Raw genomic sequence first — 9,704 nt, 5'->3', positions numbered from 1 at the left:
TTATATAGACAGTTTAATCACTCTTGATAGAAAACCTGGTCTCCAATCCTATTTGGCTGAAAACCCAAGGCTTTACTTGCTGCAAGATTAGCTCTCCAGAGACCATCCTTTCTTATGCTTATATATCTGTCTTGAAAGCTGTTCAACAGATTGTAGGCAATTTTAAGCTTCAGATTAACTACATTTTTTAAAAAAATGAAAATGTGTCATGGTCTTTTTAGAACCATTCAGGTTGAGAAATGTGAACTCTTATTTTCTACAGACAGAAAATATTAGACTACTCTGGACCTAAATATAAAGAAGGTTTTGGGAGAAAAAAATAGGGATTTTTTTTCTTTTAACCTTTCAAATGTGGTTTCCAAAATGTCTTTGATAAATAAACACTTACCTCAGGAATGTTTTAAATGATGATGTCACAAATAGAGTGTGTTCCTTCATTTGTTTACTCTGCATTTGCTCTTTGCATTTGTAACCGTTAGATGGAGATTAAAGCAGGGATTACACCAGGCACAGTTTCAGATCAAATGGAAATTCTAAATTCTGTAAAAATGAGAATTTCTAAGTTTAAAAACCAGTAAAAGGGGTACCTTCCATCCTTCCCCAATAAAGCATGCACGCAGTTAAATTATAAAACTCCTTGTGTCAGAATTTCTAAGTTGAAAGAGAATGGAACATTAAACTTATAAGAAAAATACCAAATGTTATGATGATAAAATGACATTATGAATTATATTAAATAACATGCATATTTCATATAATATGAAGGGTATATAAATGATAATGAAGGACTAAATAGAGGCTGTCTGCTATGATGGGATCCACTACAACCACAAGGGTTGCTGGATTCATTGCCCTCCTTCAATTTTCTGTTGTACATGTTGCACCTTCCTCACGTGCTCAAAGCTAGCTCTGATGACAAGTGAGGTGTTAAACCAGACAAATTCCTGGCCTGAGCCAATCTGGCCATCCTCTCACAGGTTTCTCCCTGGGAACCATCACACTGCCTTCAACAGCTCAACTATTTTATCACCCAAGTGATATTATATATTCATATTTCATATTTCGTGACCCCTGAGGTGTTCTCGGGGGACAGGGAGAGAAAAGAAGACAGAAAGAGGGTCCCAAGGAGTCTCTTGGATGGGATATAGCCCTGTTCAACCAAACCAGCTGTTAAAATTGAGTTTACCTCCTGGACTGCTTGTCGCAAAACTTCTTTTGAACATCACCCACTTTTTTTTGCTCCTGTCCTGTCTGTGCACCACTCAGTCTCTGCTTGGTAGGTGGTGCCTTATCTTCCCTCTCATCTCATCCACAAGCTCATGAGGAACATGGGAGCCACCAATGTGTCCCAGACAAGCTGGATAGAACTTTCTGCTGGTCACCATCTGCTGAGCTGGGTCATATTAAAGGTCCATTACACCTCTGGATTTACATACATGCTGCTACATTCACATGCATAAAAAATAAATTGTTTTTTTTAGCAGCCTTTTAAATAGTGGAGGAGATTCTTAAAAAAAACCCCAACCTTTTCTGAAGGTGCTTAAAAGATTCTGAACAGAAGTATGACAGAATAAAAATTATTATAAATACACACACACACACACACACATATATATATATATATATATACACACACAGCTCATTGTATTTTACTTTTTAGAATGAATAGTTTTACCCTTTATGGCAAAAGAGAAATTTTTGGCACCTGGCTCTTCCCATGTCACATGTATATGTCTGGAATTGTTTCACTGTACTTGAGGGGCTCATTAATTTCAAGGGCTGTGATTGCACTTTGTGTCTATCACAGGCTGAGCTGTGCAGGAATCCAATGGATTCAGAAAGTCTCTTCCTCAAGAAGAATCAGACACTCCCAGAGAGTGGAAAAACATTGTCACCTGGCTCCTGCTCACATTGCTCATCCTCTGCATGTTCCCAGCCGTGGATATAGTGCAGGTTGTGTGATAGCAAGGTCTAGAAAAGAAAAGGAAGAACGGAATTGGCTTTCTTTTCTCTCCAAGTACAAACATGAGAATGTGCATCAGCCAGCTGCTGCATGATCTGTCTCAGATCTCAGGAGGCACACCAACAGGACAGTCATCAACAAAGCAACTGGGTAGCTAAAGAGCAGCTCAAAATTGATTTATCAGCCATAAAGCCTGAATATTTCCAAATCTGCCTTGAATAAATACAAGACTTCTTTTTAGTGTGTGACAATTAAAATCTATATTTTCAAACAGAACAGATTTCCAGGCTCTATTAAAACAAGAAGTGAAAAACACAGACCAGCTGAAAAACACTCAGTTTGATTCAAAGTGTCACCCTGTGTCTGTTGTATGCCAGGAGTATTTATAAGAGCAGTGTTAATTCATGAGTAAGGCCAGAAAAAAAGTGGACATGGTCCCTTTCAATTAGATCTATTTATATTAGCCTATAACAGGAAGGGAAATTCTGATACTAATCTATAAACTCCCAGTAATCTGCTATTACATTAAGTATGATTAATTCAGTTATCTCTTCTTTAATAATTCATCCAACTACATTAATCAACTTTTCATTAATAGAAAAGGTAATCAGGATTTTTTTATCAAGAAAAAAGTCATCTAGACTAGAAGCATAATTATCTTTACTAAGAAATTCTTTTGTTTGACAAAATATTTGGCTAGTTCAATCAAAATGCAAATTATACCCCTGTGGAAAAAAAAAAGACAGTACTTAACTGCAAAATGTTCCAGGATTGCACAGACCTTGCTGGTAACGATTTATTTTGGAAGATCTCACTCTCAAAGTTCAATCTCATGCGTCATGGATTAAATTGCTGTGTATTTTTCACAACAACATCTTAAGTCTGGGAGGAAATCTTCCCAAAGATTCAGTGCTTGGCTTGCTGAAAGCACAGTCCTCATATTTTTGCTGTACCCACTATCCATGCCTGTATATCTTATACCTACCAAACAGTAATTCTCTTGGAATTTCTCTGTCTGGTCATGGCCACAGCACAAAAATACAATATAAATAGTTAAATATTAGCAGCCTCCTCACCAGAAGCTGCCAGTTGTTTTTCCACAAGGGGCTGAAGGCGGTGTGTACCACTCACAATTCTTGGTGGTGCTAGGACACCTTACAGCTGCACCTCACCTCTCTACTTGTGTTATTCACTGCATGAGGCCTTGGTTTTGTCTTCCAGTTGGTGTTCAATGTGCCCAGTGTAATGGCACAACTCAATCCTGTACATCTCACAGCCCATGTCATTTCTTGCCATGCACATCAGCACATCACAGCAGCAGAACCTGTACTTTTCTTGAGTTTCCCCAGCTATCTCATGGCCTCTCCTGCAGAAATCAGTTCCACATGATTAATTTCAAGATAGTTGTCCTTTTTTCTGTATACTTCTTACCAAAATAAATAAAGAGATCAGGGGAAAAATACATGTTTCCATGCAAGTTAGATACCCTCCTTCATTTTCTCTCCAAGCCCTTCAGGCTTTCAAATGCTTAGGAGGTGAGGTTATACTTGACAGCACAGCAAGGTTTTTCTGCATTCTGGGTTTTTTAATTTAAAAACTGAACTTTGGCATCTTAGAGCTATACAGATTTTTTTTCACAATCTGTATAGGTAGTTCAAAAGAGAGGGAACATATTAGAAAGAAAACTTGCCTGCCACATTTACAATAATAATTAGGCTAACTGCTGAGCCAAGAATCAAAGAGTAAAATTTCATTTCTCAAGCCCCATGTTCCTCCTCCTGTGGCACTTGAAGAGCAAAGCTCTGGAGAGGAAGGGAAAGGAGAGGATTTGCTTCTGGGCATCCACAAGCTGACAAGCCAGAGCAGCACAGCTTCCAGCTTGATCTTAAACCCTGCTGGGAACTATGAACTTGTTACTGCCCTGGCTCCTCTGTGAAGCCTGATCTGATGGGAATTCTCAAAGCACATCTGCTGGCTTGGGCCCTGCAAGGAAGAGGAGCAGAGTAGTCTGTTTTTATAGGCTGGCTTCATTGCCAGCTTCTACATCTTCTTGCCTCTCCTTTTCTGTTTCCTTCATCCTCGCCATCTCCTTTTTCTCCCTCCTGATTTACCACATCAAGTATCAGCCCCAGCATGCCTGTGCTGAGCCACACCTGTAACTGCTTTACTACATTTATTAGTGTCTTTGGAAACAGTTCAACTCCAACAGACTATTTAAATATGCCTTTTGACAGAGCATGATCTTGGGCACCATTAAAAAGTGAGAGAATTTTCCTTCAGTAGGAACCTGTCTTCCTGCCACCACTCCAGCACCTGTTTAGGTGTTTTGTTAAGCATTCATTGGAAAAGGAACTGAACTCCAGTCCTTCCTCCACAGGCCACAAGTTATCAGTCTATAACTCCTCCTAAGCCAGTCCATGCTACAGGAACTATGTAAGGGAAGCTTGTGGAGCTCCATCTCAAAAATACAAACAATCTAGTAGTTATTTCAGTCTGGACTATGGGATATGAATCTACTCAGGCAGAATTCCAGTTAGAAAGTCACTGGTGACCAATTTGTCTACTATGCAGTTGGGAAACACTTTGCAATTAATTCAGCCTCTATTGAATTACATTATGACCCTTTGAAATCAAGAAATTTGAGACAGAGGGAGACAGAGATGCTCTTTTAGGCAAGGAAATTTTAGTTTGTATAAGGCCTCTAGATGATATAGGAACATTGGCTTTGTTGTTCATCATGTGCTTGGGGGCATAAATTTTCACTGATCACATACCAAATGTCACCATGATCAAGAAAAAATAATCACACCTAAAACAGCAGCGTGCAAGACAACATCACTGACACAAGGTGAGACTCAGCAACTACAGCCATCAAAACCAATGTCTGGGTGTGAGCTGACACACTGGATGGTGGGAAGGGACATATGGACTACGTCCAGTGCAGTCTGCAAATATCTAAGCATACCTAGGGAATGAAAATGCAACCTATATTTGGATGCTCATGTAAAACATATTTTAAAAAATGCACAGTTTGATGGTGTATAACATTCACTTTGGCAATTTAGCAAAATTGCTGGGGTTCTAGGGATGAAGACAGATCTTTGCAGTCAATACAGAATGCATTATCTTACCACACACCATTTTCTCCTCCTGATTTGCTGCTCTTTTATTAGAGCAAAACACCCATCTTTACATTAGCTATTGTTTATAGACCTGTAAGGGACAGGAAATTACCTCCTCTTCTATAAATACCCCATTACTAATAACTCTGGATTTAGTTTTAAGATTTGCTTCCCTGGCAGATATAGCTCAATTCAGTTTAAAAAAGAGGGAAGTTGAAAATCAGTCCTAAATAAGGAGTGACAGAGTGGAGTTGTAGGAAATATGGACTGAACATGATCCTGGAAAAGACATTGGCAAATGAAACAGGTTTGCCAGGTCTCCTCACTGAAATATCACCTTTATTAAGGATTATTTATGACAAAATTGTGTTTGCTGAAACTCTCCTTTGCCACATAAATCCAGGAATGACAAGTTAGTCAGACACAGCAATTTGTAGCACATTCAATTCTGGAATACTTTCTGTATTCTGAATTTACTTTGTTCTCCCATATGTAAATCTTGGCTCATGCAGATTAACAAATAGGAGATTTTTCATTTGATTTATATGATAAACAGATGGTTTCTTATGTTAAGAAATATTAATATTCTCATGTTAAGGATATTTTCCCCCCTTCTTTTTTGCCTTTTTTTAAGAAACAATCTCTACTCTAGTTTTAAGACTTTCCACAACAGAAAGAGGATTTTGGAGAAACTTTGCTTGGAGATTATAAGAATCTAGGAAGTATTTCTGTCTGTGCTGGAAAGAAGAGCTACATGTATCAGTGCTTCTTCCTTCTGTGGTTGGATGTAGGATAAAGTAATATTTATCTAGCCTTTTGGACACAACTTTTTATAATTTATCCCTGATGCTTCACATCACCACACCTTCTTCAGTGCTGCTCCATCTCACTGGCCCAAGAGTGGATTAAGCAGACTCCAGCAGGGATGAGGAGCAAAAGGAAAAAAATCTGTCCCAGATGATGTTAATGGCAAAATTCCTGCTCTCTTCCAGAGGGAGCCAAGATCTCACTGGCATTATTTTGCCAAGCTCCCCTGAGCTGTCCAGTGGAATTCATCTGTTTTGAGTTGGGCTAAACCAACACTCAGGTTGGTCTAAGGTCTCACAGTCCTGAGGAAAACAAAGAGCTACCACCTCAAGGCATAATATGTAACCATAAATCAGGCCCCAGTTTTCCCCTGATTTCTGCAAATTTAATTCAGGTTTAAAACCACAAGAGTGCTGCTTGATATTAACTGTGCTGGGAAACCCAGCAACACAGGTCTGCTCTGCATTTGAGCTGATTGAACTAATATTGCATTTTGCTACCTAGAAAAGCAGAAGGACTCCAAAGAAAAGCATATTGGCAATTCAAAGCAAACATTTAAAAGGCACACCAGGATTTCCAGCAAGACATGTTGGTAATTCTTTTTCCACCCTAAGAAGATAGTTATTGGTAGAACTTTTAAGTAAAGCAAAGATTTTTTAAAAGGGACACTTCTGTTTTGTTTAGACTTTGGTAACAGACCAAGTGCTGTTATACCTCAGAGTTATGAACCCATATAAAATGGTCAGCATGAAACAGGCTCTGTCTACCTTTGAAAAATTGGTAGATACTGTGGTCTTTCCTGATTGCAAGTCACAGGACATTCAGGGTTATTTTTTATTTCCAGCTGACATTGTTAACTAAAATGTCCCACCAGGTATCTCAGGAACTGCACACTGATGGTAGAAACAGGACAGATAATTTGTTGGCAGTAATGGTCATTGAGTTCTATCTCCCTATAATCCAGGCTTTACACAGCTCTGACTTGTGCATGTCTGATTGTTTAATGTAACACTTGGCAAACCTAATTTAAAACCACAGACTTCTCATAAACCCAGTATTGTTCAGATGTGAGTGAACAAGCCGATGACCAAATCTTGTATTCAACACTGTGTTCTATATGAAAGAATTTTATTGTAAAAATCAGAAGGAAAAAATCTGTAATTTCATTTGCATTAAAAATTAAAACATTAATGCTGCAATGCTGCCACCATTTCTCATAATAGTTTCATCTATCTAAATCACACCAAGTTTCTTGCTTAGCCTGTTTAAACATTGGTTTTACTCTTGTAGATGCACTTTAGTCTTTGTAATTTCTGGACCAAGTGAATGCTTGGAGATAGTAATGCCCATGTTCAGCTCTCAGTCTCATCATATTTTGGGCAAAACCAATTGGGTAATCCTCCTTTAGCACATCCATGATGGAAAAAGAAAAACAAAGAAGAGATCCTTCCAGTAATCCAAGTTCAGAAGGTAAAAAATCACTCCAAATTCCTAAATCAAATTTGTTTGCAGTGCTGCATTTCCTGTGCACTCTGTAGCATCCCAAGCTTCAGAATGGATGCACGTCAGGCCTCTCGAGGGCAGCCAAAGGGCCACTGCCTGGGCAGTTAGAAATCAAGTCAGGCTTTCATTCCAACTTCCTTTAGCAGGCTTTTGCTCACTCAGATTACTCTTTTTTCCTCATTTTTACTAGGAAATTTATATTATTTATATGTAAGTGTACATTCTGTATTTTTATGTTAACTGTGAAATAGATGCAGAAAATACTAAAACTTCATTCGTGGCACTTTTCTGAGGACAAAGGTAGGCACTCTACAGTCTTAGAACATCTGTGTTTATGTAGATTATAATCCAGTCCTTTTTCCCTTCAAATTTTGCAAAGATGTAGCCTCTTGAAAGCAATTTTCTATTGCTAGACTGTTCTGAATTAAAGTTCCCCCCAAAACTTAACAACTTATTTTCATACTGCTTTCACACTTTCTGATTCATTAAAATACAAATTCAATCCTCAAAATAGAAACCTGAGCTTTCCAAAGAAAATGTGTGAAGAGCCTTAAATTATGAATGTAAAAAACATACATTCATAGTGCCACTGACATGATTCATTTTCTGTTCCCAAATGCTTTCTTTAATCCAGAACTTTTGAGTTGAGAAAGTTCTGCTGGTATGAAACAAAATCTCTTCAAAACAGTGTATTCCATGACTAAAACTATGAAACAACAGATTTATGGAGAGCATGGGTCAAAATACCCACCTTTGTTTATTCAGTGTAACTTCTTCAATATTTATATGAACATGGGAACCAGGAATGGACATGGCCCATTCCTGTGATGTGACCTGCTGGGAGGTTTCAGATGATGACAGTGTCAGTGCCTCAGGCTCACTCACAGCATCCTGAGAGGGCTCCTGCAGGCTGGATACGTGGCACAGACATTCCTCCTCCCCACAGCACAGCTGCAAACTGCTCCAGCTCACACAGAACAGGTCCTGGTCTGCTCCAGGCAAAGCCTAAGGCTTGTGTCCTTGCCCTTGTTTACTTTCCTAAAAGCACCAAACATAATACTAATAAAGCACCATTTATCCCGAACATTCCACAACCATGGAGTCATCAGTTATGAAGAGTGAAATATCTTTTTTTAAAATAAAGATATCTCTTTTGCTTTGTTTTAGGCAGCCTTGCAGAACCCAGCATAAAAAGAAAACACACACAGAATGCAGCTACTCTCTGAGGACACAGTTAAGTGCAAATAAATTATCTTTGTGTTTGTGTGTGTGTTTACAAACACTGAGAGTCAACTTTTCAGTATGAACTTTCAGTTCTGTCTGTTGTAAATTAAAAAATCAACAAAACCTTGCAGCCATATTTTATAATCTGTATTACTTATGTCAATAACAAATAGTTAAGAACAAGCTCAACTAACTGACTCCATCTCAACATGAAACTCAGTTTTACAATTCAGGGAAAAAGAAAAGAACCAGACTGCCACAATAATAAATTCTTCTTATAACCCCTACCATCTTCCCGTGGATCCATAACATTTTCCTACATATACTTTATGGCAGTAGCTAGTAGTCTCTTTTACCATGTAAATCTAGACTCATAGCAGGCATTAAGGTTTCTTTCCAGGGAGCTGATGCATTGTTCCCTTCCAGGGCCAGCAGTGCCTCAGAGCTGTTGCTGAATTAGCTTGTCCCCAGGAGATGCTGCTTCGTGCTCTGAGCTGAACCACAGACCCTCGAGTGCTGCTCTTACCGAATCTGAAACAAGAACTCCGTGCGAGAGAGAGCAAGGCACCATGCATCAGCAAAGAGCTTTGGCAGACAGATTCTGAGCCCAACCACACAAGTGACAACGAGTGTGCTGCCCCTCACAATCAGAGCAAGCCCTGGAGCAGTTTCCTACAGCACCGCTGATGCTGGAGTAGCAGCTCCCAGACAATGCCTGGGGATGGGCATTGTGGTGGGAGAGGGGCATGACCACCCCATGCCACTCTTGGTCTGGCACATCTACACGGGCTAGGGAGGGAGGGAGAGAGGGACCTCAGGGAGTTCAGGGCAAGGTTGAAGGCAGCTCTCACAGGCTGACATGATGATTAATGCCTGTGCTGGCCACAATGGAGTCACACTTAATTTACACCTGTGTAAACAACTGGAGATGCAGCCTGAAGGATCTGATCCTACTGGAGAATAACTTTGGCAGGTTTACACTGGTGGCAGTGGGAGCGTGCAGCAGTCAGGTCCTGCCTGTTCTAATAAGTGTCTCTAAGCCCCTGGAAAGCTTGCTTTAAAAATGATTTCAAAAAGCAAGCTGT

The 9,704-nt window shown here is 39.4% G+C and overlaps 1 long non-coding RNA gene across 1 annotated transcript; it reads right to left on the bottom strand.

Moving 5' to 3' along the window:
* Positions 1 to 395: 395 nt before the first annotated feature.
* LOC139588987 (uncharacterized) lies at positions 396 to 8,232 on the bottom strand. The gene is made up of 3 exons (XR_011678896.1): positions 8,147 to 8,232; positions 1,896 to 1,971; positions 396 to 540 (listed from the first exon to the last, which is right to left on the bottom strand). It is a non-coding gene; the product is annotated as an uncharacterized lncRNA (long non-coding RNA).
* Between the last annotated feature and the right edge of the window lie 1,472 nt (positions 8,233 to 9,704).

Source organism: Agelaius tricolor, unplaced genomic scaffold (genome assembly GCF_023055355.1).
Source record: "Agelaius tricolor isolate 1412-34295 unplaced genomic scaffold, bAgeTri1.0.p SCAF_1, whole genome shotgun sequence".
In the NCBI taxonomy this organism is placed as follows: domain Eukaryota; kingdom Metazoa; phylum Chordata; class Aves; order Passeriformes; family Icteridae; genus Agelaius; species Agelaius tricolor.
Note: the sequence above shows the minus strand (reverse complement) of the source record. Positions and strands in the feature narration are given on the sequence as shown.